Consider the following 13,696-nt stretch of genomic DNA (forward strand, 5'->3'; position numbering starts at 1 on the left):
CTTAGAAAGCTTCACAGATGAGGTGTTGGATTTAGGCAGCAAGTGCTTGTATGAAGAGGGTGGGAAATAACACATGAAGAAGATTTTGGACAGGAAAGGAGGAGGACATCAGAGATGTCAATACTGCAGTGAACTGGGGCTATTGATGGAAGTCTGAGGAACAGAGGCATCATGGTGGACATGCAGGAGTTCCTCTCCCTTTCCACAGTTGCTCTCAAACTCCTGCACCTCTCATCTAGACTAATCCTTCAGGTTACGGTTGGACACAGCTGCCTCCCTCATGCTTCCCAGAGCAGGCAACCAGAGACATTTCTGTGAAATTGAAGTGAGGTCAAATTCCTTCAGTGCCTTCTTTATTTGGGAATAATAATCTGAAGCATTTCTAGGGCCTGCAAGCTCTACACAACCTTTGGCACCATCCTAGACCTCAACACTACCCCCGCCTGTCTCCCCTATCCTCACAAGACCCTTCACCCCCTTCTTTTCAACAGCATGTGGTCTTCCTTCCTTCCTGGAAGGCTCTTTTCTCAGATAACTGCATGGTTTATTGCTACTTGGGATTTGCCTTATCAGAATATTAGTCACCATTCATCATCTATTTCAAAATCTATAGTCTCTTAGGATTTTTACTGCCCCTATCCAGAAGGACTCAAGGAAGAGATTTAAAGAAAATTAATAGAGGCAAGACTTATTTAAAGCATAAGGCACACTGACAAGCAACACAGGTATGCTCAGGAGAAAGAGCTGCTATTGTGTTGTTTTTAAAATCTATCATCTATATCAGCCCTCAAAAGTTCCTACCATCGCTTATGCCTACACCATATGCCAGTATTGAGTTTCCACCCCTGTGTCTATAGCAGAACTTTCTTTGCTTGTCTCCACTCTGCATTCAATGATGATCTTTATGCCCTCCAGCCTCTCTGCCTGTAGTCTTGATCTTCTCTCAGTTATCTACATTCCTTGTTCAGAATGGCTTTGAGCCTACCATGGAGTGACTTTATTTCCTGAGCTTCCATATCATGCAAGACTTTAGATATCTCCATGCCAATGCTTGAAGCAATTGTCTTTATCAGATGCCTCAATGCCATTTACCTATAGCCAATGTCCTCCTTATGTTTCTGGAACCAATATTACTACATCTCAGGGTTTTCTCCTGTGTCTGTATGCCCAATGACTACATTCTAAACATCTCATATGTGTTGATCTGTTCTCCTTCAAAGGTCTCCAGTTACTTTGATGGCTTGGTTATATGGTTACTTACTGAGAAGTGATTTGACTCTGTAAGTTTTGGTCACTCCAGGTTCCTGACTTTGGATCAGTATAGCTCCTGCTGTTGTGGCCATCTGGGGAGTGAACCATCAGGCTGACTTCTCTCTCTCTCTCTACCTCTGCCTCTCTGTAATGTTGTCTTTCAAATAAATAAATAAATAAATAAATAAATAAATAAATAAATAAATAAATAAAAAGTCTTAAAAATAATAATGGGGGACTTTAATAACGACTTTTTGTCAATGTACATATGAAATATTCAAAATTAAATGAAGGAATATGACTAATCTCCTAACAGACCAAAGGAACCTAATTGACACCTATAGTACAGTTCACCCCACAACTGTGGAGTTTACAAACACAAGGAGATTGAATAACGTGTCCCTTTTAAACAGTGGATAAAAATGGAAATAATAATATCGAGGAATAAATTAACAACACAATATATCCAAATTTATGGGATGTAGCATAAGGAATGTTAAAAGGAAATGTTACAGCAATTAGCATCTACATCAAGAAGTTATAAAGGCATCAAAAATGATCTAACAACACATTACAAGGACCTAGAAAAAAAGAAAAAAATATCCCAAACCCCAAATTAGTAGGATGAAAGAAATAATTAACCTTGAAAAAAATAAAACAAGACTGAACATAGACGCAAAACCCTTCAACAAGATACTAGCTAATCAGCTCCAAAATTTATTGGAAAGATCATCCATCTGGACCAAATGATATTTATCCTTGTTATGCTGAGTTGCTTCAACATTTTAAAAAAGTGAGCTCCATGAATTCAAAGACCAAACAAGTAAATAGCCTAAATGCCCTTCATGAAATGTTAAAGTTTCATGATAATACACAAAGGCTATAAAAGACTGCTAATAAGAGTTATGGAAGTGGCATTAGATTGTTCTCAAATAGTATGAACATGAAGTTTGCTCTGGCAACTTCTAGAATTTAGACAGATGATGTCTTACCAGTGACAAAGCACAATAATGTACCCTGAAATTTCTTGTGCTAGATTTGACATAAATTAGGTTGAGTATCTAGTCAAGTGGTAGATATAAATTCAAATACAACAGATAAATGTGCATATTTCTATGTATATTATATTTTGACTACTGAGTATACCAGTGGGGAATTTTATAGGAGCAGAATGGGTTCACAGGAGATATAGTGGCTATAAATAAAATATTCAAAATTAATTTAAAATACAGAAATGTTGCAGGCATTTACATCAAGGGAATCATAAGCAGTTTATTTCTTTTTTTGTTGTTGTTTAAAGATTTATTTATTTGAGTTACATAGAGAAAGAAGGTGATAAAGAGAGAGGTCTTCCACCTGCTAGTTCACTCCCCAGCTGCACCTATCTGAAGCCATGAGCCAGGGGTGTTTCTAGGTCTCCCACACAGGTGCAGGGGATCAAGGACTTTGGACAATGTCTACTGCTTCCCCAGGCCATAGCAAAGAGCTGGATCATAAGTATAGCAGCCTGGACATGAGATGGTGCCCATATGGGATGTTAGCACTGCAGGTGGCAACTTTACCTGCTAAGCAACATTTCCAGCCCCAGTTTATTTCAATAATCTTTTGTTTTTCTTTTTGAAATTTTATTTAAGGTATACGGGTTTTCTGTGTTTCATACATACTGATTTAGGAACATGGTGATATGACCCTCTCCTCCCTCCCACCCTCCAACTCTTCTTCCTCCTTCTCCTCATATTACCACATATAATCTTGAAACTGTGGAAATAGTGTCTCAATCTAATGCATGAGCATTTTAAAGTGAATGGCAAATAGTGAGATGTTGGCGGCCACTCGACAGACTAAGCAAAGACACAGTATTCGGTCCATTCATCGGTGTTTAATGCCTTGAAGCCTTCAAGCCAAGGTAGGGAGCTTGGTGACAAGGGACTGGAGGCTGCCTTCTTGAGAGGCTCTTCAACCACCGGCCCCAAGCACAGCAAGAAACGAGTTTATATACCCACAGCCCCACAAGCTCAAAGATGGTAACATAGAATCAGAATAGCATAACAAACAAAAGGTTACATAAAATTCAAATAACTGATAACATCAATAACATCCTGTTATGCAATTATAGGTCTAGAACACCTTCATATCTCAGGCAAGTCTTGGCGTAAACAGGTCGCCTTAACCCAAGGTTAGGGCTAGGTATGGAAAATTCCATATGACAGTGCTATATGTGGGGGTAGCTCCACACAGTGAGACTAAAAAATAAACATGTGGAAAAGGTATTTTATCAAATGTGTAAAAGCATATATCATCCTAAAATGATTTAGTAGACCATGAAGATGGAAATTGCTAGGACAAGTTGAAAAATTTTCAGTGAATTTATCACATTAAAATGTAAATGCCCAAAAGAACAATCGTATCTTGTTTGTAGTGAAAAGGTTGGTGAGCTTATTAATTTTGATAATATGGGATAAAAATAACAAAAGAAAAATTTAAAAAAAAAACCTGGTGGATATGACAAAGTAATTTTCTGCTTGGATCCCCCTTACCAATAATGAATATTTTAGGGTGAAACATAATTAAAAGACAAACATACGCATGCATATTTGCTGAAATGCAAAAATGTGGTATGATACATTTTGGAAAATTAAAAAAAAACCAGAAGTTAGTTAACAGATCCAAGAATATATTAAAAAAAAAGAAACCTGAAACATATGTCCACTACTGATAATGATTCTGTTGGCCTTTGAATGCTTAAATCCTGTTAACCTGAGTTATGACAACTTGCAGCACTTATTTATTTATTTATTTAACTTTTATTTAATGAATATAAATTTCCAGTGTACAGCTTATGGATTAAAATGGCTTCCCCCTCCCATAACTTCCCTCCCACCCGCAACCCTCCCCTCTCCCGCTACCTCTCCCCTTCCATTTGCATCAAGATTCATTTTCAATTCTCTTTATATACAGAAGATCAATTTAGTATAAAGATTTCAACTGTTTGCACCCACATAGAAACACAAAGTGAAACATACTGTTTGAGTACTAGTTATAGCATTAAATCACAATGTACAACACATTAACGACAGAGATCCCACATGAGGAGCAAGTGCACAGTGGCTCCTGTTGTTGACCCAACAAATTGACACTCTAGTTTATGGTGCCAGTAACCATCCTAGGCTGTCGTCATGAGTTGCCAAGGCTATGGAAGCCTTCCAAGTTTGCCGACTCTGATCATATTTAGACAAGGTCATAAAAGACAGAGTGAGGATAGTAACCAATGATCCTAAGAGTGGCATTTACCAGGTTTGAACAATTATACAGCATTAAGTGGGGAAGAGGACCATCAGTACACACAGGTTGGGAGTAGAGCCATTGGTGGTAGAGTAGAGGTTATGATTACAAAGGAATGAGGCCCAAGTGCACTAGACAGGGCCTAGAACAAAGGACAGAGTCATTATTAGAGGAGCTAAGAAAGGTGCTGTCTAAGCTACAATTAAGTTTTCTGATTGAGAGGCAAATAGAACCTGATAGAAGGGGCTTGATAATAATCTGGTGGGCTTTAGGCCTTGTAAATTCAGAGGCCCAGACCTATCTATCTCTTCACATGGGGTATATCCTAAGGGAGGTGTGAACCTCCTAGGGGAAGGCACTCTGTTGACTTTCATTACTTGGCTGGCCTGGGAGGAGAGCTGGCCAGGTAAAGGCAGGTGGCATCTCTAACAAGAAATTTACAGTTCTGCCTGCAATGTTGCTGACCCTACTTGACCATCCCCTCAGCTGCAGTGGTCACTTTGGAAGTTGGGCTGAGTGAAGGGCTTTTTAGCTTAGAGCCAATAAGATCTGTGGCTCTGACCTGGGCATCCTTCAACTCCAGGGCAGGTCCATTTCCAGTGATCCAACTCTTGGCAGAGCTGCCAGGGCTCTTCAAAAGCTGACTTCTGCTGAAGCCCAGGCTTACCTCATGGAAAGCCACTGCAGTGGACTGGCCTGTTTGGTCTCCTTGAGGGCAGATCACTGTACAGATCAGCCATTAATAGGCCTGCCACCCATTGCTTCTAATGCCGAGCTTTCTTTTCCTCCTGATTTGTGTTAAAGCAGACCAGAGGATAACTTGCAGCACTTAGAGCAAGATCATATAATGATAAAGCAACTCATGGTATCTCTGTTAGGATGGTCATAAAGTATGGTTTTCTTAGCTATCTATTCATGTAGGAATAATAAATTCTGAAATAAAAATGAGAAAATGTCTCATTTATAGAGGATATTTGATTTTGATTATAGATGTAGTAACTAACTTGATAAAATCAGTAATGGAGTAACAATTCTATATAAAGGATATAGATATAAAATTCTTAAAGTTGAAGATGGCGGAATAGGAAGTGAGCACATTCATAGTTCGGCAAGACACAGGTTAATAAAAGTGGAGATACTGCAGGGTCAACAAAGAGTAGGGGAAGAAACAGCAGAGGAAACTCTTCTGGAACTAGTGATTCACAGTGGACCTGCGTGGAGAGCGTGGGAGCCCAAGTTCGGGACACCAGCGGCAGACTCAATGCACCAGCGCTGGAACGCGAGGTGAGCCGAAGCTCAATAGCCCGAGACACCAGCGGGCAAGCGGAAAGAGGAGACAAGAGAGAACAAGGCTTGAAACTCCGGGGGGAAAGTTCACCAGGCTAACTAGAAGAGAGAGAGTTAAAAAAAAAAGTGACCAATATGGACACGAGTTACTCTCTCCCCGCTCACCCCTCAAAGGCTAGCAAGACAAAGAGCAGGCACCATTTTGGACATACGTCATAAGCAGGGCGACCTCAGGTCTGCACCGGCCCTGAGCCCAGCAGAAAAACCTGACTCTGAGGGGAGGGGTGGAATAACAGGAGATTAGGATCTAACTTGGCAACCCAGTGGGAGACTGCAGGAGAATTGGAGCCCACACCGAGTGCAGCAGAGATTCCCTGTGTGGTCCTTGGGAAAGAGCTTCCAATTTCTGGCTCCTGTGGGTATATCACTCGCCTGCTAACTACCTCCAATTACATTCAGCTGTGTGGAATTACTTCCCTTTTGAATCAAAAAAAAAAAAAAAAAAAAGAAAGAGAGAGAGATTTACCATGCCTAACCTGGGAGTGTCATCTTTGACACACTCTCAACCCTGAGGAACCAAACACAGCTCTCAGTCCACACTCATCTCAACCTCTAAGGCTCCACCAAAAGCAGACAGTCCACTTAATATAGAGCCATAGTGTAACAAGAAAAAACACCACAGTGAAGAAACCAAATATATCCAAAATGCCAAACAACAAATGCAAAAACTGAGGTAACAAGAAGAAGGAAGACACTATGATGCCCCCAAATGAAAAAGACACCCCAATTCAAGGTTATGAAGATGATGCGATAGAAGAAACGCAAGAAGCAGATCTCAAAAAATTGATAAGAACATTAAGAAGTTCTCAAAAACAAATTCTTGAACTACAGAAATCCTTCATGGACAAGATAGAAAATCTCTCTCATCAAAATGAAATATTAAGGAGGAATCAAAATGAAATGAAACAACTAGTAGAACAAGAAACTGTGATAGTGATGAGAAATCATAATGAAATGAAGAATAAAATAAATGGCAAACACATTAGAGAGCCTTAAAAACAGAATGGGTGAAGCAGAAGAGAGAATATCAGACTTAGAAGACAGAGAACAGGAAAGGAAACAGGCAAACCAAAGAAAAGAATAAATTAGATATCTAAAAAATATTGTCGGGAATCTACAGGATACTATTAAAAAACCTAACATTCAGGTTCTAGGAGTTTCTGAAGGCATGGAGCAGTAGAAAGGATTAGAAGGCATTTTCAGTGAGATACTAGCAGAAAATTTCCCAGGTTTGGAGAAGGACAGAGGCATCTTAGTACAGGAAGCTTATAGAACCCCTAATAAACATGACCAAAAGAGATCCTCACCACGACACGTTGTAATCAAACTCACCACAGTGAAATATAAAGAAAATATTCTAAAAGGTGCAAGAGAGAAATGTCAGATTACTCTTAGAGGATCTCCAATTAGACACAGCAGACTTCTCATCAGAATCCCTACAAGCTAGAAGGGAATGACAAGACATAGCCCAGGTACTAAGAGAGAAAAACTGCCAGCCCAGAATATTATATCTTGCAAAGCTCTCATTTGTGAATGAAGGTGAAATTAAGCTTTTCATAGCAAACAGAAACTGAAAGAATTTGTTGCCACTCTCCCTGCCCTGCAAAAGATGCTTAAAGATGTGTTATACACAGAAACACAGAAACATGGTCACCAATATGAAAGAAGGTAAAGGAAGGAAACCTCAAAGCAAAAGATCACAGGAAGCTCAATTTCTCTTTGACATAGAATTAATCTCTGATGCTCTGTGAAAGCAAGGTGTTAAAGCAATATATTATGTTCTCTTGATGTCTGTTAAATTCTAATTGTTCAAAAACAGCTGAATTTTTATTAAGAGCTATGGGTTGTTTAAATATGTGCTTATTTTCAAAGATTTGAATAATCACCTTCTAACAATGATCAAATTTGGTCTATGTTATGTCATGATTTTAAGGAATCTTATTTCAACCAGATATTTTGGATTTTGAGCCTTCTTGGCATTCTTGACAGGCATTCAAAAAATCAAAGTTTCAAACCATCTGGACTCTAAAATTCCAGTAAATCCTGGACTTTGGTTTTACCAGTTTGGGCCCAACTGAAAAAAAATCAAAGGACCTATGTCTCTCATCTTATAGAGACACCAACTAATCAGGCTATTTGGATTATATTAGAAGGACTGTCAAAATGTGATGTGGTACCAGACTTTAAGTTTCTATAATGGAAAATGCTATTAATGCAAATGTTTGAGAATTAAAAAGTCTAATGATTCTGTGTTATTAGACATGATAGTTATCTTAATGAGAAAGCCCCAGAGGCCTAACGGGTTAAATACTTTTAAAATCCTGAGGTGCATTCAAAAATACTGTGAAGTAAGCAAGTGCCTCTTGTTGGTTGATGAGTTTATAATGTTAAACATGGCGACTTAAAGTCTTTTGTCATCCACAGTTTTTTAGGATTTGCTGCTCATAAAACTAAAGCGTTTTTGGTTCTGTGTTTAGCTGTCCTCCTATAGGTTCCTATGGACTTTTTCCAGCCACTTCTATTGTATTCAGTACTTTGGGATGGCTCTGTAAAGAGATGAAGCCAATAATGTATTAACAGTACCAACTGAGAGAAAGTATGGTTAACTGAGGTTACTAAAAACAAAAAGCCATTCAAATCAATTGGCAATCTACAAAAAGAGTTAAAGATTTTAAAAGCTAGTATTAAAATTTCTATATTTGTCTATTATGCTATGTTATATGTGTGTATATATTGTATGTCCACATGAGGAAATTTTATTAAGAGTTTTATTTTAAATGGCTTATAGATAAGATTGTCCATAAATTTAAGCTGCTAAAATCAATCAAAGATACACTTTAAAATGTGTGACCTGAATCTATGTATCATACGTTTTAAACTTGTTGGTAGAAAGAAACTAAAAACATTTTAGATGGTTGTGCTTGAGTTTACTGGTTAAACAAACTACACCATGTTAGATATTTAAGAGGTGTTTTCAAATACATGATTCTTAAAATTTATAGAAGGCATTGGACCTTCTGGTAAATGTTTTCTTAAGTTGTTATCTAATGGTTGAAAAGGTTTGCTAAGTATTCATGTAATATTGCTATTGTCAGCAAGCAATCTAGGACTTGCTCCCTCATTTCTCTATTCTAAGCCCAACTTGTTCTTTAATTTCTCTATTCTTTTCAAGGTAGAAAACTAATTCTATTATGAAGGAATCTGTAGGACGCACAATTTAATCTTTAGACCTTATAAAAGAGATGGCTAACATTTTTCTGTAATAGCATAGCCAAAATAAGAGCATAAATATTAATCTCATAGCTGGATTTCCTTCACCATCAGTGAAGTAAACAGTAAGTAAGTAAGTAGAAAATACCTCGCTGTCAGACCAAAGGGAAAGAAAGTTTTAAAGGGAGAACATAATTTTCCTCATGGGCATTGTCTACCTTAGGAAAACTACTACAGAACATGCCTGTGACTATAGACTTGTAGTTCAGGCCACCGAAGATTAGAGATGGGACATGGGCACTCCCTTGACTTGCATCCTCTGGTCTGCTTTAACACAAACCAGGAGGAAAAGAAAGCTCGGCATCAGAAGCAATGGGTGGCAGGCCTATTAATGGCTCATCTGTGCAGTGATCTGCCCTCAAGGAGACCAAACAGGCCAGTCCACTGCAGTGGCTTTCAATGTGGTAAGCCTGGGTTTCAGCAGAAGTCAGCTTGTGAAGAGCCCTGGCAGCTCTGCCAAGAGTTGGATCACTGGAAATGGACCTGCCCTGGAGTTGAAGGATGCCCAGGTCAGAGCCACAGATCTTATTGGCTCTAAGCTGAAAAGCCCTTCACTCAGCCCAACTTCCAAAGTGACCACTGCAGCTGAGGGGATGGCCAAGTAGGGTCAGCAACATTGCAGGCAGAACTGTAAATTTCTTGTTAGAGATGCCACCTGCCTTTACCTGGCCAGCTCTCCTCCCAGGCCAGCCAAGTAATGAAAGTCAACAGAGTGCCTTCCCCTAGGAGGTTCACACCTCCCTTAGGATGTACCCCATGTGAAGAGATAGATAGGTCTGGGCCTCTTAACTTACAAGGCCTAAAGCCCAACAGATTATTATCAAGCCACTTATATCAAGTTCTATTTGCCTCTCAATCAGAAAACTTAATTGTATCTTAGATAGCACCTTTCTTAGCTCTTCTAATAATGACTCTGTCGTTTGTTCTGGACCCTTTCTAGCGTACTTGGGCCTCATTCCTTTGTTTTTTTTTTTGTTTTTTTGACAGGCAGAGTGGACAGTGAGAGAGAGACAGAGAGAATGGTCTTCCTTTTGCCCTTGGTTCACCCTCCAATGGCTGCTGCGGTAGCACGCTGCGGCTGGTGCACCATGCTCTTCTGATGGCAGGAGCCAGGTGCTTCTGCTCGTCTCCCATGGGGTGCAGAGCCCAAGCACTTGGGCCATCCTCCACTGCACTCCCGGGCCATAGCATTGAGCTGGCCTGGAAGAGGGGCAACCGGGACAGGATTGTTGCCCCAACCGGGACTAGAACCCAGTGTGCCAGCACTGCAAGGCGGAGGATTGGCCTGTTGAGCCATGGCGCCGGCCAGGCCTCATTCCTTTGTAATCATAACCTCTACTCTACCACCAATGGCTCTACTCCCAACCTGTGTGTACTGATGGTCCTCTTCCCCACTTAATGCTGTATAATTATTCAAACCTGGTAAATGCCACTCTTAGGATCATTGGTTACTATCCTCACCCTGTCTTTCATGACCTTGTCTAAATATGATCAGAATCGGCAAATTTGGATGACTTCCATAGCCTAGGCAACTCATGACGAGAGCCTAGAGTGGTTACTGGTGCCATAAACTAGAGTGTCAATTTGTTGGATCAACAACAGGAGCCACTGTGTACTTGCTCCTCATGTGGGATCTCTGTCGTTAATGTGCTGTACATTTTGATTTAATGCTATAACTAGTACTCAAACAGTATGTTTCACTTTGTTTCTATGTGGGTGCAAACAGTTGAAATCTTTATACTAAATTGATCTTCTGTATATAAAGAGAATTGAAAATGAATCTTGATATGAATGGAAGGGGAGAAGGAGCAGGAGAGGGGAGGGTTGCGGGTGGGAGGGAAGTTATGGGAAGGGGAAGCCATTGTAATCCATAAGCTGAACATTGGAAATTTATATTCATTAAATAAATGTTAAAAAAAGGAAAAAAAATTCTTAAAGTTGCATTGAAATTGATAATGAAAATTTTGGGATTTTAAAGCAATAAAATGTTATGCTGCCTAGTGTACTAATATTTTATTCAACATGTGAGTACCTAGATTCAGAAAATTTTAGCAATACTTATAGACAGCTCATAAACTGAGTGTATCATACAGCACAGTAGCTGTGGTATGTGCAGTTACCTAATAAGTACACAGAAAATTATGCTAACATAATTATTGACTCCAGGCAAAACACAAAACTGCATGAAAAGCAGAAATATGGCTCATTGTCACATTGTTTTGTGAGTTCACTGCTCACAAGACAAGACACATGCTCGTGGGAAACATTAGATCCTCCAGATCAGGCATCTGGGGGCTGGAGATGGGCTGAAATGAAGAGGGGTTACTGGGAGCTTCAGTCTCCCCACAGCTTGGGGATGAAGATTCTCACTTTAACAGGGCAGGACCAGGTCATTTACCCAATGAAGGGTAGGACTATCTGATTCCTCACAAATGAAGTTAACAGCCCAAAAAGAAAAAAGATGATGCCAATTAAGGAATTAGAAACTATGCCTGAGAGGTTGAAAATCATCGTAGTTGGCATACGTAGATATTTTCTAAAGCAGGTAAAGGTGACGCTAGCTTGATCGTCAAGAGAAATAAACTTGGATGAGTGCATGCAAAGGTCCAGGAGAGAGTCTATTAACAGCACACATAACTTATCTTGGCCCTACTGTGTCCCTATATCTCACAGCTCCCATTGCCCCATAACTGCTCAGTGCACTCTCATCATCATACCAGGCTTATCCTTGGGCTTCTTGTCCTGAGTTTCTTCTCATTTATTTATTGACATGACTTGAAATCTGGAATAACAGCATAAGGACTCCCTCTAGCCTCCTAATGAAGGTATTATACTCATCCATCCTCATCCAAGATCCTGACCAAAATATCCTAAACTATCTAATAACATCAGAAACCCATGAACCACAAGACAGCACTGTGATAGCTACTGGAGTTGCTGCACAGAGATAAGAGTATGTACACAGAAGATGCAAATTTCTATTTAGAAAACTTCAAAGAATGAACCAAAAAGCCCTTGGAATAATAAATGATTATGGACATGCTGTAGAATTCAAGTTTATTATATAAACAAGTAAAAGAAAAAAATAATTTGATGCTTTTTTTAAAAGACTATTTTATTTTTTTTAAATTTTTAATTAACGTGTGTAAATTTTCTGTATTTCACATAAACAGATTTAAGAACATACTGATACTTCCCACCATAACACTCCCTCTCCCCCATGTTCCTACCCTTCTTCCTCCTATTCCTACTCTTAATTTTTAGAAAGATCTATTTTCAGAATACTTCATACTCATAAGATTAGCCCTAAATTAAGTAATGGATTTGAAAAATAATATAGAAAAGCACTCCAGCTGCAGCTGGAGTGGCTGGACACTGAGGAGGAGCTGGAGCAGCTGGACACAGGATGAGCTGGAGCTGGGTTGGCTGGGGGCCAAGGAGGAGATGGATCTGCACAGTGGTTGGAGGCAGAGGAGGAGCTGGAGCTGCAGAGCAGCTGGAAGCTGAGGATGAGCTGGAGCTGGAGTAGCTGGACACCAAGGAGAAGCTGGTGATGCAGAGCGGCCAGGGGCTGAGAAGTACTGGAGCTGCAAAGTGCCTGAACACCGAAGAGGAGCTGGAGCTGGAGCATCTAGATGCTGAGGAGGAGCTGGAGCTGGAGAAGCTGGACGTTGAGGAGTAACTAGAGCTGGAGCAACTGGACACCAAGGAAGAGCTGGAGCTACCAAGCTCCCAGGATCCGAGAAGGAGCTGGATCTGCCAGGTGGCCAGGAACCAAAGAGCTGGAGATGTGGAGTGGCTGGATGCTGAGGAGGTGCTGGAGCTGGAGCAGCTGGATGCCGAGGAGGAACTGGAGATACCGAGTGCCTGGACACTGAGGAGTTGGAGCTGCAGAGTGGCTGGGGCCAAGGAGAAGCTAGAGGTGGAGCAGCTGGACACCGAGGAGGAGCTGGAGCTGCTGAGATGCCAGGATCCAAGAAGGAGATGGAGCTTCCAAGCAGCCGGGAGCCAAGGTGCTGAGCTGTGGAGTGTCTGGACGCCAAGGAGGCACTGTAGCTGGAGCACCTGGACCCCAAGGAGGAGCTGTAGCTGCCGAGTGCCTGGATGCCAAGGAGGAGTTGGAGCTAAGGGGTGGATGGGGCCGAGGAGGAGCTGGAGCTGGAGCAACTGGGGGCCGAGGAGCTAGAGCTGGAGCGGCTGGACGTCAAGGAGTTGGAGCTGCAGAGCAGTGGGACACCGAGGAGGAGCTGGAGCTGTAGAGAGGCAGGGAGACAAGGAGGAGCTAGAGCTGCCGAGCAGCTAGACACTGAGGAGGATCTGGGGCTGCTGAGTGGCTGGATGCTGAGGAGGAGCTGAAGCTGGAGCAGCTGGACTCGGAGGAGGAACTGGAGAAGCCAAGTGGCCAGAAGCAGAGCAGCTGGACACCAAGGAGGAGCTGGGGATGCCGAGTGGCTGGATGCCGAGGCAGAGCTGGAGCTGCTGAGCAGATTGACACTGAGGAAGAGCTGGAGCTGTGGAGTGGCTGGGAATGAGGAAGAGCTGGAGC

At 41.2% G+C, this 13,696-nt stretch overlaps 1 pseudogene; it reads left to right on the top strand.

The window, feature by feature from the left end:
* Window positions 1-13,696, top strand: part of LOC133754147 (nuclear receptor subfamily 2 group C member 2-like) — a 685,228-nt pseudogene that overhangs the window by 281,384 nt on the left and 390,148 nt on the right.

This window comes from Lepus europaeus, chromosome Y, assembly GCF_033115175.1.
Source record: "Lepus europaeus isolate LE1 chromosome Y, mLepTim1.pri, whole genome shotgun sequence".
In the NCBI taxonomy this organism is placed as follows: domain Eukaryota; kingdom Metazoa; phylum Chordata; class Mammalia; order Lagomorpha; family Leporidae; genus Lepus; species Lepus europaeus.